Source organism: Camelus ferus, chromosome 5 (assembly GCF_009834535.1).
Source record: "Camelus ferus isolate YT-003-E chromosome 5, BCGSAC_Cfer_1.0, whole genome shotgun sequence".
Taxonomy (NCBI): domain Eukaryota; kingdom Metazoa; phylum Chordata; class Mammalia; order Artiodactyla; family Camelidae; genus Camelus; species Camelus ferus.
This window is the reverse complement of record NC_045700.1, coordinates 27,683,256-27,701,218: the sequence shown is the minus strand read 5'-3', so window position 1 is coordinate 27,701,218 and position 17,963 is coordinate 27,683,256. Positions and strand designations below refer to the sequence as shown.

The window sequence follows — 17,963 nt, the reverse complement described above, 5'->3', positions numbered from 1 at the left end:
ACATTAGACTGAGAATATTAGAAAGCTAGATAATGTCAAGGATTGGCACGAATGAGGGGGTTTCTACTGGTGAAAGTGTGGACCAAAGTATTTACTTGGTAGAGGTTCTGGCAGGACTTGGCCAAATTAAATGTAAACATATATATCCTATTACCCAGCAGTTCTGTTCCTAGGTACACACCCAAAGAAATCCTCACCAAGTTCCCTGAGAAGACAAATATGAGAATGTTCATCATAGCATTGCTTGTTGTGACAGAAAATTAGAAGCAATCTGGGTGGAAATCACTGGGAAACATGGATAGTTAAAACATGACAGCTACAAACCACGGAATAGTATGCAGTAGTTAGAAGCAATGTAAACACAACAACATAAATAAATGACAAAAACATAAGATTAAGTAAAATAAAACAGTAAGAAAAAGAATGAGAGGCATAGTACAATACCATTTATGCATATTAAAATTTCATGAGCATAAATGGAGAAGGCAGGGTAGAGATATAGTTAAGACAAGCTCAACCATGAGATAGATAAACACTAAAGCTGAGATATGGGTACACAAAAGTTCATGGTATTTTATTTCCTGTTCTTTGTTATGTTTTTTCAAAATTTTATATTTAAAATACTTGAAAAATATGCATATATAAAACAATACTCATGGTATGAAAAAATATATGAACAAAAGAGAACAGTGTAATAGATATTAGACTAACATATTAGAATGATTTCCTATGGGGCAAGGTCAGCAGCATGAGAGCAGAAATGAGAAGAAAAGAAAATATATAAATAAATTAAATAAGTGCTTTGCAGGAACCAGTGATGACAGTATGCCATGAATTAAGGAGTGTGATTAACTCTATTTTCTACGCAAAAGGTACACTGAGAAGGGAAACTTTTTTTTTTAATCAGAAGGATCTATGTTAGACTGTGGAGATAAAGGAACTATAAAAATAATTGTCTAATTATTATAATTCAGAAAACAATTGAATAGCTCTTCTAAGTAAGCAAATCACCATTTATAACTATAGAAATAAATTAGAAATAAGTAATGCCATTTATATTTTCAAGAGAAGTCATTTCTGACAATAATATTCATCGTAGAAAACTAGCAAAATCACTAAGCTGCTAACTAGAAATTAAGGAGAAAAAATAGACTCTAAGTAATTGCACTCTAAAAGAATAAAGAAAAATAGAACAAAGGAAAAAAATTCCCACACCAAAGGCTGTAAACTATTTTGATTCACACAGTAGCAACAGTCGATTTTTTCAAAGGAAAAACTTTATGCTGATATTGAAAAAAATAGGACTTTTCAAAATCTGTATTTCTGGTTCCTTCCGAAAAAAATCATGAGATTTGATTTTACTGGCCTCTTATTCCCACTTAGAAAGGATTTTAGAGCTGAATATTCTCCAAGGTTCTGGTGTACCTACTTGTCACACAAAATTATTTAAAGTACCTTTTTTTTTTTTTTTTTGCATTTTACCCCTCATATCTCACTCAAAATTTTACTAAGTGTATTCAGAAATTTACTTAGGAATGTAAGCATGTAAGCAGTCATAAGAGACAAACAAAATATGCTAAGTGAAAGGATATGGTAGGTCAAGACAAAGCTTTGGGGACTTAAGAAATAGTGAGAAGAGGTTTAGTATTCAGAAGTAATACTATGAGTATTTGAAACTATGACAGGGTTTTTAGAAGTGGTTAAAAAACAAGGTTAAGGAACTAATTAATACATACATTTAAAAAATACAGTGGATAGTAGCTTTCTGTAAAATTATTTTTTCAAGTTTTTCAAGTTAAACTCTACTGAGTTATGCACACAGTTTTGATGGACGCTTATTTAATCTCTTCTCCATTCTTCTTAATTGGTTTGCACTCTTCCATAATACATCAATTTTATCAACTGCCCATTATTAATGAAATCTGATACTTCTGACAAGATGGTTATTAGGGCATAAAAACTTGTGTCTGAATACGAATGGACGTAGTTGTGAGGTTGCTTAGACAGGGCCAGTGATAAAAAAGTGAGCAAGTTTAGCAAATCAAATTATAATCTGGCAACCCTGACCATTTAAATTAGATTATTTATGAGGCTGTAGTTATTACTCACCTTGAGTGTCTATTTTTTTTAAAGATCTTGTCTGCAAACCATATAACATTCAATATCTACTTCCCACATGCAGAAACTGGTATCTTCAATAAGCATCTAAAAGAAACATAAGAAAATATCATGAATTTAAGGTTATAAATATTTTTTCATTTATTTTAAATACTAAAGGAAACACTGAAATTTTTCTTTATGGTTTCTTTAATAACTGTGGGCAAAGGGAGCTGTGTATCATAGGACATTTTAAATGTAATTAAATAGTAATAATAATGAGATTTTTTTTTTCGCTTTAGAAGAATCAGAAAGCACTATGGAATATGTATTTTGATCCCAGGCATAGAGTTTAGTACTTTCTATAGTATTAATTTTATATGGCTAACCTAATTTCTATAAACATTTTTAAGAAATATAATTTTAAACACATTGATTCTGATGTCCCATATGAATGTAGCCCCACCCTAGAAAATACTTTGCTTGTTCAGAATGAATAATTACAAAAATATATACTTGATTACATCTGAGTTGCCTATAAAAATCAAAATCATAGAAATCAATTAGTTAAATATTCTGTCTTCATGAAAAGGTATTTTTTATCCCTTATTATGTAAACTGCCCAATCAGTGCTTTATACCAAGCTAATAAAGCTTAGCAGAGGCCTTTTAAGAGAAATTGCCTCTAATAGAGAACTGAGATTATTCAGAGAAAATGTTCTTTGTAGAAATAATTTTATTCTGACTTTCTTTGCTTGTTTACATAAGCCTGAGACAAGCAGTCAGGGAAACAAGATGTGGACACTACAGTGCCATACCTTTAGCATATGGTTTTGAGTTCTATGGATTCCAAAGCCAATCAGTAGTTTTTTGATGAGCAACATCACTGTTCCTTTTGGTCATTAGTGTACGTCGCTGTTTCAGTTGCAGCTACATGTTAAAAACACCCGGGACACTTCTAAATGTATGGTGACAGTCTATTCCTTACATATTCTGAGCTAACTGGTATCACGGGGGCCAGGACCTAGCTATTCTTCAAAAGGATTAAGGAAGGATATTTATTCTGCAGGTTAAGAAATGATCTTACCTCAACTACTTGACTTAGTTTCTATGGATAGCTAATAAGACATTAACTTCAAAATAAAAAAATACTGCCAAAGGATCTATGAAAATTAGTAAGGTACTTGCCGACATGATTAGTAAGTATTTAAAATGACTAAAAAGCTTCCATGACACACATAAACACACACAAACCTACTTCAACAATGACAACGTCTTAGATTACATGGATCTAAGCATGGCATAATTGGTGGTTGCAGTGAATCTCAAATTCCAATGCACTTAAGGACCAAAGGTACTACTTTAAAATAAAATGGGGATTCTCAGGTGCCATGCCCAGAGATTCTGATTCAGAAGAATTCAGCTAAGGCCAAGGTGTCTCTTATTATTAAACATCTCAGGTGATTAAAATGCAAAAGGTCTACATTCCCTGTAAAACAGTGCTCTAAGTATTTATGAACAGTGACTACTACTAGACTTTCAATATTAGCATTTATAAAAACATTCTTGAGTTTTATTCTGAGATTACATTTCTAATCTTAGTAGATAATCCCAAAGCCCACTGGTAACAAATAACTTTAAATGTAAGAGTAAATAGGACTTGAGCAATAAATCAATGCAGTTAAGCTAAGATAATGTTTATGGATCATATATTTTGTAAGCTTTGCTATCCTTCTAAGTAAACTGTGTAGGTAATCGATAAAAATACTTGTGGGCCAAAAATAAAAGAGAAAACTAGGTTATATTCTATAATGAAGACTTAATGTAAAACCTCATATATAACTAGAAACATGCCTTCATTGTTTCAAAATTAAAATTTTTTGTCCCTAACTTAGTGGAAGGTAAAAGCTCAAAAGGTAGCACAAATACCATTTGCTCTGTTTAAATACAAAACCAAAAATTTGAAAAGAGAATGTCTTGAATCATTTCCCTTAAGAACACACACACACAAACATAACTTACTAAAAATAACATGGAATAGACTGTAAATATTCTAGTTTTGAAAATTCATATAAACAAGTCCAGAATTACTTCACAACAAAAACAATATATTCAACATCACATACCCCTCAGATTCTTTGTGACAAAGAAAAGTCGAATAAACAGAGGCAAATATCTGAGTCTTGACTATACATAATAAGGATGGTGGTCAACAACTACTAATCCTTTAAAGAAAATTATACATATTTTCTCCTACCTACCTAATTTGGAAATGCTCCTAATAAAGTATTCTTTCTACATGCGTGTGCTGCCAAAGACTTTAGGTGTTTCTACTAAGTTAACATCAATCTTCAGTTTATGACTTCAGTTGATTCCTTCCTCAGGCTTAGTGCTGCTTAAAAGCTAGGAAACAGTATGGACTTCCCAAATGTCTTCACGAACAGTGAGCTATTCTACCTTTCAAATCTGCAAGATACGCTGCAAGCCTGCCTCTGTGGTTTACAGCTAAGAAATGAAGCCCCAATGTCTTTCGGCAAGACTCTTGATTTTCTATCACCTGACCCCATCTGTCTTTTGCTGTTTATCTCTCATCTCATGGTCAACCAAAACTTAGCTCAAATACTGCTTCCTCCTTAAAGGAAATTTCCATCACCTGACACTACAGCTATCTTTCCCTTTTGATTTCCTACACGAATTACTGCAAATTACTTAGCTAATTAATCAGGTACACACTTATGGTCCCTTACTTCTGTCTTTTATTATTATTTAAGACTTAGCATTTTCGTTTTATTCCCCTAACTAGCTTATAATTTTCCAGCAAGCCCTAGCCTGAAAGCATTTAATAAATATGTGATGATTTTACTTGTTGGTCTTTCTAATAATAAAATACAGTGTTCTTCAGTGATAAGGTGAGGTACCCAACATTTCTTTTTAGTACATTTTATAACTATGAATGATTTAAAAATTATAAAGGGGGGAGGGTGATAGCTCAGTGATAGAGCCACATGCTTAGCATGCACGAGGTCCTGGGTTCAATCCCCAATACCTCCATTAAAAAAAGAATGAATAAATAAAAATTATAATCTATGTTGCATGAACTTCCCTATCTGTTCTAAGCACTACCACACCTCACTCTCTTAATGTCTCATAAACCAAGTAATTTTGGTTAACTGAGAATAGTAGTGTAATAATTACTAGTATTAATAACAACTAAATTAACAGGAATGGACAATTTTCAGTATATTAGACTCTAAATATACTTAACACATAAGTCATAGGAAACATGGTTTAGTGTTTCCTTAGGAAAACTATGTATTTTAATAAGAACCAATAACTCTGTAAATTATACACTATATCACAAAAGAATTCAACCTATACGTATTGCTCTTTAATTATTAAAAATACAGACTTCTAGACAATGGACATTAAGTAGCTCCAACATTTGTCATATAAGTTGCTAAAACTTCTTCCTTGCTTTTTAATACAGTAGTAAGAACTAACACTTATTGATTTCTAAATTCTAAGTAGCATTAATTAATTTAATCCTCACAGGAATCCTACAAAGTGCTACTATCATTTACATTTTACAGATAAGGAAGATGAGGAACAGAGAAAGTAACTGGACAAAGGTTTCACAGCTAGTAACTGGCAGAGCTGGTTTTCAAACTCATACAGTCTACAATTAACTACAGTATTTCTTGAAGGCCCTCTCCATTACACTAAAATCTCCAATAGTTCTGAAAGCCTTATCTAACAGATCTTCATATCCATTTCTGCCTTCCACCTTCCATCTTTATACAAGGTTTATCAGGTTTCCCACTGAGAGAAGAATGTCATGGTGGTCTACTTCCAACTCTTCTTCCTCACAATAAGATGATTTCTAAGTTCTCATTTAGCTCTACATGCTTTCTATTATTTCTGTACCATTTACATAATAAAGCCTGTGTGATATTAAGGGTTTATCCTAAAAACCTCATCTTGCTTTTGAATGTAATGTTATAAGCCTAATCACATTAAGATCCATTAATGGTTCAATACCGGGATATAAAATTTATGGTTTTAACTCAATTTTTTCTACAAAAAAATGTGCCTTCTTAAAATATCACTGCACCCCCAATTTAAAAATTTTTACAGAAAGAAAACATGCTTTCTACTTCCCTGAGCTATGTGATTATATCCCAACCTAACCTTCATAGGTGATTGCTTTCATAGCATTAGCAGTATGCAGTTTCATAGCCTTCAAGATTCCATTTATTCTGATCTGACAGTGACTTTTGAAAAAACTCCAATTCACAGATTTCATATATGACTGAATAGAAACAGATTATAGCAAGAAATTACAGAATAAAATAAAATCTCACAGTCTTAAGAAAACAAACATTCAAAGAATTAAAAATATTTTTAGTCTATGTTTAGTTTTTTTTAAGGTTTCCAAATTTCTTCAGTATAGCAAGAGTTCTAATCATGCAACCCATGGAAGATTTGTTTCCTCAACCGTTTTTATCACAGAGACTAATCTTAGTATGAGCATATTCAAGCCATTCTTAGTACCAGTGAGGACCATTATTAGGTTTATTCCAGATCATGTTTTTTTTTAGTGAATCCGGAATAACTTTTACTTATGGTTTTATTTATTTATTTTTGCAGCTATTCCATCTTTTTGGTAAACAGCCTAAGAGGCCCTTACTGACTATGCCCAAGTCACTTTCAAAAACAAAGAACCATTAGTTACTCTAAATCCTTTCTACCAAATTAAGCCTTGTCCTTTAGCCCTCTTGCAACTTGTTCAGATGATATGACTTCAGTATGTAACTACATTTAAAGTCCAAAGCAACCGAATTTCTATGAAAGTTGACACTAACCAGGCTATTCAAGGCAATCACAGTAAATGATGTATTTTCATTAGAGAAAAAAAGAAAAGCCATCTCTTTTTTCCTCTATTTTTTTTCCCCCACTAGCATTCTCCAAAAACATCCATCCGGTCTAGGCAGAGTATTTCTTTAGATACTCTGAAATAAACAATTTGGTTCTGATAGACCACCTTAATTACACCCGTTATTTGGGGAATACTCATGAGTGATTTTTGGCTACACTAATATGCAAACACCTTGAGAGCTGACCTTTTTTGAGAGGAGGAATTAAGTACAACATTTTGCCAAATACAGTACCAAGAACATGCGTATTAACATTCTGGCAATAATACATTCAATCTTAGTCATATTATCCTTTTGGGCTTGTTGATAGACAACTAATGAGCTAAGAGAGATGGGGCCCAGTAAATAGCTCATTTTTTACTGTAATTCTGTATAGTCTCTCTCAACCTCAAAAGTAGGTTCTCAACATCTTGAAAACCACTATGGATTGAGAACTCAAGGCTGAGAAAATCAGTATGTTGTAGAGAAAAAAATAGGACTCAGAGAATGAAATCAATGAGTGAGTCTTTGTTAGTAGGTTTACATGCAATAAATCAAAAATTCTAGAAAGGAATTATTTCCATTAATCCTTCCGTGTGCTAGAACTTTTTAAGGACATCCTCAGTGGCAGTGTTATAGAGAAACACCATAAAGCTATTTCATATAGCTTTATTATATTTTATAAAGCTATTTTACATATGGAAATAATATTCTATGACCTTGCTCTCTGCCCTCCTCTAAATGCTGGCCCTGTTACAAGTTCATGACTATAGGATGTTGATGCTGTCTTATCTTCTCAGGTTATCTTATCCGGCATCCTCAGTAGTCTCTCAGCTTATTTCTAGCAGTAGATCCCTCTTTTATCCTTTTTTCATGGCCTCCTTAAAACATCACTATCACTGACTTCACCTTCATTTTCTTTTCTAAAACATCATATTCCTCTTTCTCTCATTACCAACAGGAGTTGCCTATATTTCCAGAACGCCAGAAATGAAATATTTTTTCAATGCTAGAAAGTTCTATAGAGGAGCAGGAGGAGGAGGGGAGAAAAGCAAGAGTGAGCACAACTACTACTGATATTACTGTTCAGGATTATGCTAAAAGCGTAGATGGAATTACGGGAAAGGAGACTGGGATATCAAAGAAGGAATTTCAACATCAGAAAGTACGCTTAAATTTCTTCTGAAACATGGTAACCTTGAAGGCCCTTTCTAACTTCATGAGTCTTTGCAATTATGATTAGGAATCACAAAAAATTTTGTGAGCAAACAAGAAAAGAATGTTTTGAAAAAGTATTCACACAAACACGAAAGTTGTACTGCCCCTTTTTGGAGGCAGACAACAGAAATTCATGAACATTTAACAGAGTAGAACTCTTTTTTTAAATTCTAAAGCAATATGGCAAAATATAGGTATTAGTTGTACCAGTCAGCAATTTATTACCTAACATATTTAACTAACTCAAGGGTTAAAACAAACAAAATCCTATAAACTGATGGTAGGCCAACATGGAGAATAAAACAAAAACCTGGGAAGTGATGCTGAAATTCATGCTACCAAAAGAAAAACTGCAAAAGAACTGGAATTTTGCCCAGCAAAAAAAGCTGTTCTGCTGCTGCTGAAACAGAAAATGGGTCCATGACTCTGTGTGTGTGTGTGTGTGTGTGTGTGTGTGTGTGTGTGTGTGTGTGTGTGTGAGAGAGAGAGAGAGAGAGAGAGAGAGAGAGAGAGAGACACTACTGCTTTTGTGCACAAAAATTAGGAGGCCTCAAAGAAGTTTCACATATTTTCAAGTATTTTAATGGTGTTATAACAACATTTTGGGGCATTTGAAATGTAAGACACTGTCATCTCAAAGTAAAGCACTATTATGAAGATAGATTTCATGAAGCTATTATAAACTCAGTTCAATGCCTAAAATGAAATTCAGATTCAGAATATAAACCATAATGCTTTGTTTACATGGTGGTAACAAAGATAACAATAGGTTTAAAAGCGGTCCACTGTATTGAACTGAACAAATTACTAGGGTGTTACAGGAGCTTTAGCAGAAAGAACTGAATCAGAACTCAGAAAAAGTCTTTTTAGAAGATGTTCTCTGTATAAAAACAAAATCATGTAAGTTAAAAAATTAATGAGATATGCTTGGCTCATTAATCGGTACTTGTTAATTAAGACTAATTTGAGAGAAAACTAATTAGAGGGAAGATATATTTAAATTAACTTATAGAAAAATTTTATATAAATACAATTTTAAAGTATGTGCATACAGACAAAAACTGCTCTCTTATAGAGATTTTTGAAATAAGCAGCTTCACAATACAGCTACAGATTATTAAAACTGGTGTATAAACTGCTCATAGGCAAACATTAAATTTATGCTGTAAGATTTTTAAAATGTTCTATAATATGGGAAAACCCTCCTTCCAATATTTATGACATCGATAATGTAAAGAAAATATAAGCTTTTATGTAACACATACTTTATATATAACACATCTTTTATACAACACACATAAAGCCAAAGTGACTTTTCATATTATAAACAAAACAACCCTGCTAACTGATGAGGACTGATGAGTCCTCATTCCTCATTAATGGGAATAAATCTTCAAGGTAATATCCTTAAGAAGAAAAGAGATTTTAGCCAGCGTAACTGACAAAAAAGCAACAAGTAGTTATATCTTAGGAAAATATTAAAAAGTCTTAAAGAAATGGAGGGGGAAAAAATGAAAATTTCCTAACCAAATCAAATTCTACCACAATTTCCAATAGAAACAAAAAGGTAGAAGGGAGAGGTGTTAGAGCTAAGTGCAAGAAGGTGAAGTCCCCATATGTTAACCCATTGGAAGAATAAAATGACAGAGAAAATGCACAGAAGAATAGTAATATCACCCTCAGCGTGTCTGAAAAAAACATTAATGTGATGAAAGTATCAAAGCCAGCGGTGCTTGGGGGAAACACTAAGCTCCGACTTTCTGCAGATTTTGGTGCAGGCATTCATAATGGCAAAAGAAACGATATTATGTGAGAAATTCTGTGAGCCAGCAATAATGCCCGATTTTATGATATCTGGGAAATAGCTATTTTTAAACAAAGGAACAATATTTCAAATCCTACCAAGAACAGCTCAGTATTATGTCAACCTGCCAAATAATGAAGAGTTTTGTTAGAGAAAATAACACATTGACAAAAGAATAAAATCCTTATAAGCAGAAAAAGATGTCTGGATTACACAAATTACCTCCAGGAGCAAACAAAGATGGGGTCGTTATCGACTTGGTGAAAGACAATTGAGAAATCAGAAAATGAAATCCAAATTTAAGCAAACACAACCAAAAACAGTTCCTGCGTCACTCTTACTTAAGATTTTTCAGATTTAGAGAATTGTCCTGTCAAGTTTTTTGAGATGTACAAAAAATTAGTGGAATATCATTTTAGATCTTTCAAAGGTGACAAGTCAAATGCTACACATATAAAATGTGAAGTATTTCCAGAAATCTGTTCCATCTTCTCTGTGTTTATAATGAACTGAATAACTATGCAGAAAAATAACTGCTCGAATGTTTAAACCAAAACATTAAAGGCCATTTTGCTCTGAGTGAGTTAAGCTTTAATGGCACCTCTCACATACAGCTTCAAATACTACTTAAAATTAATCAAATATTAAATGTTCCCTATATTGCCAACATTTATAATGTAGTGATTCTTCTGATGATTCCTTAGTACTGAGAATATAGCTGTAAATAGCACTGTAGATACAGAAATAATAAAAAGCACCCTGTATAAAAATCCGTAAGTAAAATTTTAACTAGGTATAGTAAACTGCAAATCAATATGTAGAAGTAACTTAGTATGATGGGTTCATGTTCAGTAAAAATTAAATATAAAACAAAAATATATCTATTGACTGGCTGGTTGCAAGAGAGAGAAAATGAAGCAAAAAAAAATAAAATGATATATTTAGTTCATTCATTTAGAAAATAATAGAAACAAATTATCTCAAAGCAGTCCATCTATTGGTAACAGATGCCTCCCTATTGGATTAAACCAGGTCACATTGTCCTTTTAATTGTTCAAAAAAGGCTGAATATTGGTAATTACATATTGTTCAAAGTAAAAGCATTAGTTAACATATTTAATTCATTTAATTCCATGAAATATAGTGATAAACCAAGAAATAATGTATTCATTGACTAAAATCTGCATTTCAAATCATTTTTCTACCACACAAAAAGGTGAAAGAAGAATAAATACATTCAGTGATTTCTGCTGTTACAAGATTATAAAGTTAAGAGATTAAGGTTTTAGCAAGTTTGAATATACACTATATACATTATTAGGTAAAAATCATCATTGTTTTATTCTTCTTGGATGTGGATAAAGATGTCAGAAGAAAAAGTTATAAATGAGAGCAAATTCACATTTGGAAAAAAAGCAAAACAACAGTCTTTACGATAACTTAATAAATTTTTTGGCCAAAGTACAATAAGTTGCAAGCTTCCTCTACCAAATTATTGCAAGTTCATAATTCAAAAAAATTGTTGACTATAAATAAAGGCAATCTATGTTAACTAGAGATTGATCAATCAATCAATCTAATTGAAAAAGGACCATATAATAAAAGTTTAGCAAATACCTCAAGAACGGAATTCTCATTTACGTCTGATCCTACAAATAGGTCTTAAAAAACAACATAAAAACGAAAGTTAATTCTCATTTATGCCTGATCCTACAAATATGTCTTAAAAAACATAAAAACAAAAGTTAATATAGTATTAAAAACTTTATATACCTATCATAACATTAGATGTATCAAGATTACCTATTCTGATATATTCAATGTTTGATCAGAATGAACAGTGTGGCTGTACCAGCTGTTAAATACTAAATAGTGAAAGACTTCTGTACTTGTTGGAAAATGGCCACTACTCCAACTTCTCCACATGTCTCCTTCTCTAGGGACCTCTCCTCCACCAAAAGTTCTCCAAGTTTTAATTTCTAAGGAGATAACACTTGGCAGAGCATAAAACCTCCAAGTCCCTGGCACCCACTCTGACTGGTTGGTGCCTGGGCCATACTAGCCTTTATGTAATTCAAACTTCTCCTCTGTTAATAAGACTGGGAGAGTAGCCCAAGTTTTGAGCTTGTAGTAAGAGAGACTAGATTACAGCAGCTCCGCTAATTGGGTAAATCACTGGACCTTTCTGAAGTTTCAGTTTCTTCTTTTGAAATAGTTATTACTAGCTGTCTAGTAGGGCTGACTATGGATTACACTGACATAAAGTCCTATTTTTAGCACATGGTAGGCATACCATTTACTTTCCCCTCATCCTACACAGTAAATACTACATAGAAAAATAAGCAATAACTGTAGTCCTTTATCACAAATGGGTCCTGTTTTAAACATTTACTTTTGAAGCAAGTCTGGTAATTAGAAAGCATTATCCCCATAATAATCTTATCAAAGTAGTTATGTATGTCAACAGTTTTATAAATTCCAATTTTATCCATAATGTACTATTCTCATACATGAAAAATGTATTAGGCTTTCATATATGATAAGCACTATTCTAGGAACTTAACATTTGAGTTATTTAATCATCAAAACAACCTTATATAATAGTGTGCTCTTATCATGCCCACTTCATAAATGAGGAAATCAAGGCAAGGTGAAGTAATGTGCTAGGTCATATTAGCTAGTAAGTGGCAGAGCCAGGATAGGACCAGGGGCCTATGTTCCTGATCACTACACTATATTGTCTTTGAAGTTACTTCAGTCATAAAACCTACAAGCACTTATAAAAGTCAACACATTGAGAAAACAATACACAGTAGTTCCTTGACTTGTGATATAAACAAAACTGGTCAAACTAAGAAGAACAAAAAAGTGCTACACTGAATTTATTTTGCATGCTGGTGGCTGGAGGAAAAGCAGACTGAGGCAGATTAGATTCGTGGAGATATTTAGGCTTTGAATGCTGCTATCATTGGTTCTTCATCACAGCTAAGTTCCTGAGTTACCTTTCCTTTTCTTATTTACATATCTATCATCAGCTTTTACAAATGTTACTTAAAGGGTGGGAAATGCAGCAGGAAGTGTAGGGTCCCTGACATGGACTTGATCTCTCCCTCTTCTTTTAAAGTAAGTATCTTTTTAAAGACAATCTGCAAACACTTTGCTACTGGTATTGGCCTGGGCTCCCAAATCTGCATTATCAACAGTGACCAGGCTCTTGCCTGGCACCTTTCCCAAAGATTAAGAGACTGGGCATATTTGTTCCAAAGGGGTTAATAAACTCAGCTGCTGCCCGACTCTCTTCTTCAGACTAGACCAAGTTCTTCTTTTTACCCCAATACTCCTCTGAATGTGCTGTTGATCATTTCTGGCTTTGAAAGATTGCTTTTTAAATTTAGTTTTTGTTGTACTAAATGGTTTCTAACACTCTAAGTATTTTTAAATTGCTCTCTTTTTTTCTGAGCATTTCTATTTTTCTTTGAGCATTTAATTACATTCTATTTTTAGTATCAAGGTGGCTGTTAAGTATTTTGTTTATTAGGTATATTAAACATTGTAAATACTAGTTTCCAGTCTCCTAGGATCTTACTACTAATTACGATTCTGTTTTCAATTCTTGGCATTTTTAGGTATCCCTAAACATTTATATTTGAGCATTTTAAAGGTAATAAGGTTTGTTTTAGTTTAGACTATAGATCTCAGTGAATTTGTTACTACTATAGTCAATTATTTTGGTTAAAATGCATTTTTCCTTACTTCCAGTGTTGACTTTACTATTCATATTAATTCTAGCATTTTAAAGTTATGTCTAGAATTTTAATAAAAGGGTGACCATATTCATTTACTTATATAACTTTGCTAGTTTTTACTAGTATTTGATGGCTACTAATTTTAACAGTTTCAGGTCACAAAAAATGGAAAGGAATCTATCATACTAAATATTTTCAGTCCCAAACAATCAATACATCATCTTTATAACTGTCCATTTACTCTAAACAATTTATCATAACACTGTAAAATAAATAAAACCAGCAAAATGAGAAGGAGTCTCATCTTTGGATTTGTTAGTTATCTTAGTAGGATTTCCAAGGAAGCAGATTCTGAGACTAGGACTGAGTGTAATTTATTTGGGAAGTTCAGCATAACTGGTAGGAGAGTGGGGAGGGTGATAAGAGAAGGGCAGGCAGCTAATACAGGGTACATTATTAAGACAGCTAACACAGAAGCCAATGGAAACTTAATCTAATGGGGGAACCTGGCAAATGGTGAAACATACATGTCTCAGAATGGTCTAGTCCAGGGCCAAGGAAGCTGAAACCTGCCAGTCATTGTTTAAACTTTTTCCAGTGGCTTCCAGCACCTCAAGGCAGTCCTTACAAATAGATGTTAGCCTTTGGAAGCCTTATGAATACAGAATGGTAAGGGGCTACAAGAGCACGTGGACAGAGTACCACATTGTCTGTTAAAGCTGTCAGGTAGTCCCCAGTCACCACAGTGATCATTCTAACAAAGTAAATTTAGCCCAAATGTTTTGGAAATTTTGGCAAATCAGTTTTACTTGGAAGCTGAAAGTAGGGTGACAATATAAGATAGTTCATAACTTCTCAATTAAAGTACTAACAAAATAGGAGTCTGGTACTAAAACACTAGGAAACATTCGTAAGTTCAAGGAATAATATTAGCCTATGATTTAACCCTTTCAAGAAATAATCCTTACAGATTTGTATGTCCCAAACTATAGCAAGGACAAACACCCTCCAGAACAAAGAATGTGCAGAATCATACCAAATAATCTGTCTGGTTGGTCCCCTAATAAATGGCTACATTCCTACTGCAACTTGAAGCACTTACTATAAAAAAAAAAAATCGAACTATGGACTAAAGTCATTTGGAGGATCCACAAATACTTTCTTCAAGAAATACTTTCATGATCTAAGTAAAATTTCTCTTCTTCAGATTTGAATTCTTCCTCAACTTTAAATTCTTTATTGGCTCCTGTCAGTATTCCTTTGACTTGAATTTTAGGGCCTCCTTCTTTTGAAGTATTCCATAGCTTTTGTGTTTCTTGGGGTCAGGTGACAGTTGCTGATCAGGAGAGTTCAGGTCCAGGTCCTGGCATCACCGTAATGCCACAACTCCTGCGGTCAATGAGATGCCAAATCTGATGGATTATTATTTCTGGATCTTCACTCTGCTCAATGTCTCACTTTGGATTAGCACTTACAGCCAACTGGACAGCTAAAACAGACTGAATGGCTAAGTCTTGAGACCTTTGGGCCATACAGAGGCATCTTTGGTCACATACTTCCCACTGATGTAGGTTTACTAAAAAGCAGTAATCTTTCAAAAGCTAAACATTATCAGTGAAAAAGACAAGTGTATGTAAACCATGTATCTATACCAATAGTGTAGCTGTGAAACTGATTTATACCTGTGATTTTTTGCATAGAACAGAGAAAAAAAAAGGTGGAAAGCAAGGGTGTGTGTGAAAGTGAAGAAATGACATTACCCCTTAAACTGAGTAATGTTATAAATTATACTATTTGGGATAATTATGCATGCATTTGCTTCTTTGGAGTTACATTTTCACAACATAGTTGCCAAGCATTGGTCTATCTTTACTGCAGAGATTAGTGTTCCAGACATTCTTAGGGCACTTCTGCTATTACTCTGTGGACTTACTTTTAAAGTATGTATGTGTTGAAAGGGTATTTCTAGGGGGTGGAGAGGTGGGGAGGTAGTAGGAAATGAGAAAGGTAACAGATTCACCTTAGAAAAATATTTCCTTCTCAAAATGAAGTCTGGTAAAGAAATACAGCAGTAAACGCTTAGGAAATAAAGCAGTAAACACTTGGGAAAAAAGAATAAAATTGTATTTTTGTATATTTTTAAAAGACCAGCTTGCAATAAAATTATATACTGTTATTAATGCTTAAGTAAAACAATCATTTTATGTACAATATGACTAATTTCTCATCATCTCAAATTTTAAAAACAAGAATAATAGAAATTTACAGTTGGAAGAAACCTTAGCAATCCCTCAAACCTTGCTTCATTTTTCAAGAAGAGAAAACAAGGCTAAAAGGTTGACATGCTGAAGGTCAAAGCGGTGATAAAAGGGCTAGGATCTAGGTCTCCTCATTTCCTCTCAAATGTCCTTTTCACAAATAATTTTCAAACATTAACATAGTTTTTATGCAATTTGCAGAGCTTTTCATTTGAGCTCCACAACATAATATCTTCACACATATAATACTTGTAGGAAGTTATTATTAGTATTGCATCACTGTCCATGATGAGCATATTTCAAATCTGGGTATCTCTACTTTTAATTCATTTTTTCACTAAAAGAACAGTCGAGAAAAGATGTTTGTCTATGACTATATAGTAAGAACTACATCTTGACTATTTACAATTCCATTAACATGAAATACATCTGAACTGCTGTAATTCTTTTAAAATTTTCAGCAAGTGACCAGTCTCAAAGAGCTATTTTCTAAAAGTCATACCTTCTAAAATTAAGCGCATTATGGAAAAGGGCAGAACATGTTAGTTTTTTTAAAAAGCTGCCCCAGCACTCTAACCCAAACTTTTTCTTTTTTTCCCCTATGTTTTTATAGTTTTTCACTCCTCTCCAACTATAAATAAATAATATGAGGAAAGCACTTCTAACGGCTCTTCATCAATTCATAAAAGGTTTTTAATCAACAGTATAATACTACTTCATTAACAAGTCCTCTGGGTATAGAGTTTTTTGGCTTGGACATGAAACAGGCTGAAAGAAGTTCCAGTCTTCAAAAAGTTGGCTCAGAATGAAGGCCAACATGAAGATAACAGGTCTCCATAAACTAGTCTAGAGCCACCTGAGGGAAAGGTCCATTTGCAATAAGAAATACTGTGAATGTAGTTATATTTTCTTCAAGTGCATAGCTGTTTAATTATGTGAAGAGTAAAATAGCTTTTGAGGGGAAACCATGACAAATCAACCCAATTTAAAGTACAGGTTCTAAGAAAACGTGCTTTAGGCTCCTGCTTTGGAGGCTTGGAGAATGCCTTCCTCTTGCCATGGATGCTGTCCAGTGGCACAGAGGCAATATTCTCTCCGAGCACAGCACAAATATGGCATTCATTAGCTCTTTATAAATCAGATACTCAGAATCTAGAATGCCTAGACTCATCTACCTAGTGAAGGAGACAATCTGTAACGATTTAGTCACAAAAATTACAGGTTTTAAAAAAAACAAAAATTAAAAAAAAATTTTTTCCCCATCTGTGAAAATCTGATCTGGATTCAAGCAATACTCAACTAAGTTTCTAGTTTCTGCCATACACTTTCTCAAATATAATGTGATTTAATCATCATTAAAATCTTAGGATACAGGTGTTACCCTCCTCATTTAGCAGATGAGAAAACAGAGCTTAAGAGAGGCCAAAGCTCTGGCCCTGGACTGGAAAACCAGTGGTAGAACCTGAGCCCAAGTCTAATACTCTACTCCATCCTTCCACATTGCTTTGTTAGTTGTCTGCACTAAAATTAAGATTTCTTACATTTTAAAATTATTTATTTCTCTGTTTTATTAGAAAGTGATCAAACTAGTTTATAAAATACCAGTACCATACATTAAAATGGAAATAAGTGAGGCAACTGAGATGAGGAATAATTTTGAGTGGGAAAAGGTTGAGAGTTGTAGGAAATGAATGTTTTTATGTATCATTATGATGACAGTACAGGAACATACTAATATACATGATCTGATTTAGCAATATAGTGCTTTCTTTTTGGAATATCATTAATTCAGCAATGTTGCAAGGTGTAATCCCTCTGAAATTCTCTTTTCTCTAGGGTCCTCTCATTTCCAGTGACGTAGCAATCAACAATAATCCAAAAATCAGACAAGGTCTACCTTTTCCCACGTGACCAAGATGATGTGATCT

The 17,963-nt window shown here is 33.3% G+C and overlaps 1 long non-coding RNA gene across 2 annotated transcripts in view; it reads right to left on the bottom strand.

The window, feature by feature from the left end:
* The window catches only part of LOC106730005, a 161,269-nt gene that overhangs the window by 21,571 nt on the left and 121,735 nt on the right, over positions 1–17,963 (bottom strand). The window contains exons 2-3 of one of the 2 annotated variants that reach the window (XR_004319844.1): positions 2,915–3,026; positions 2,110–2,205 (exon numbers count right to left, since the gene is read on the bottom strand). This is a non-coding gene — a long non-coding RNA (uncharacterized LOC106730005). The remainder of the gene's footprint in view (positions 1–2,109; positions 2,206–2,914; positions 3,027–17,963) is intronic. The other variant, XR_001366423.2, reaches the window with a different exon arrangement.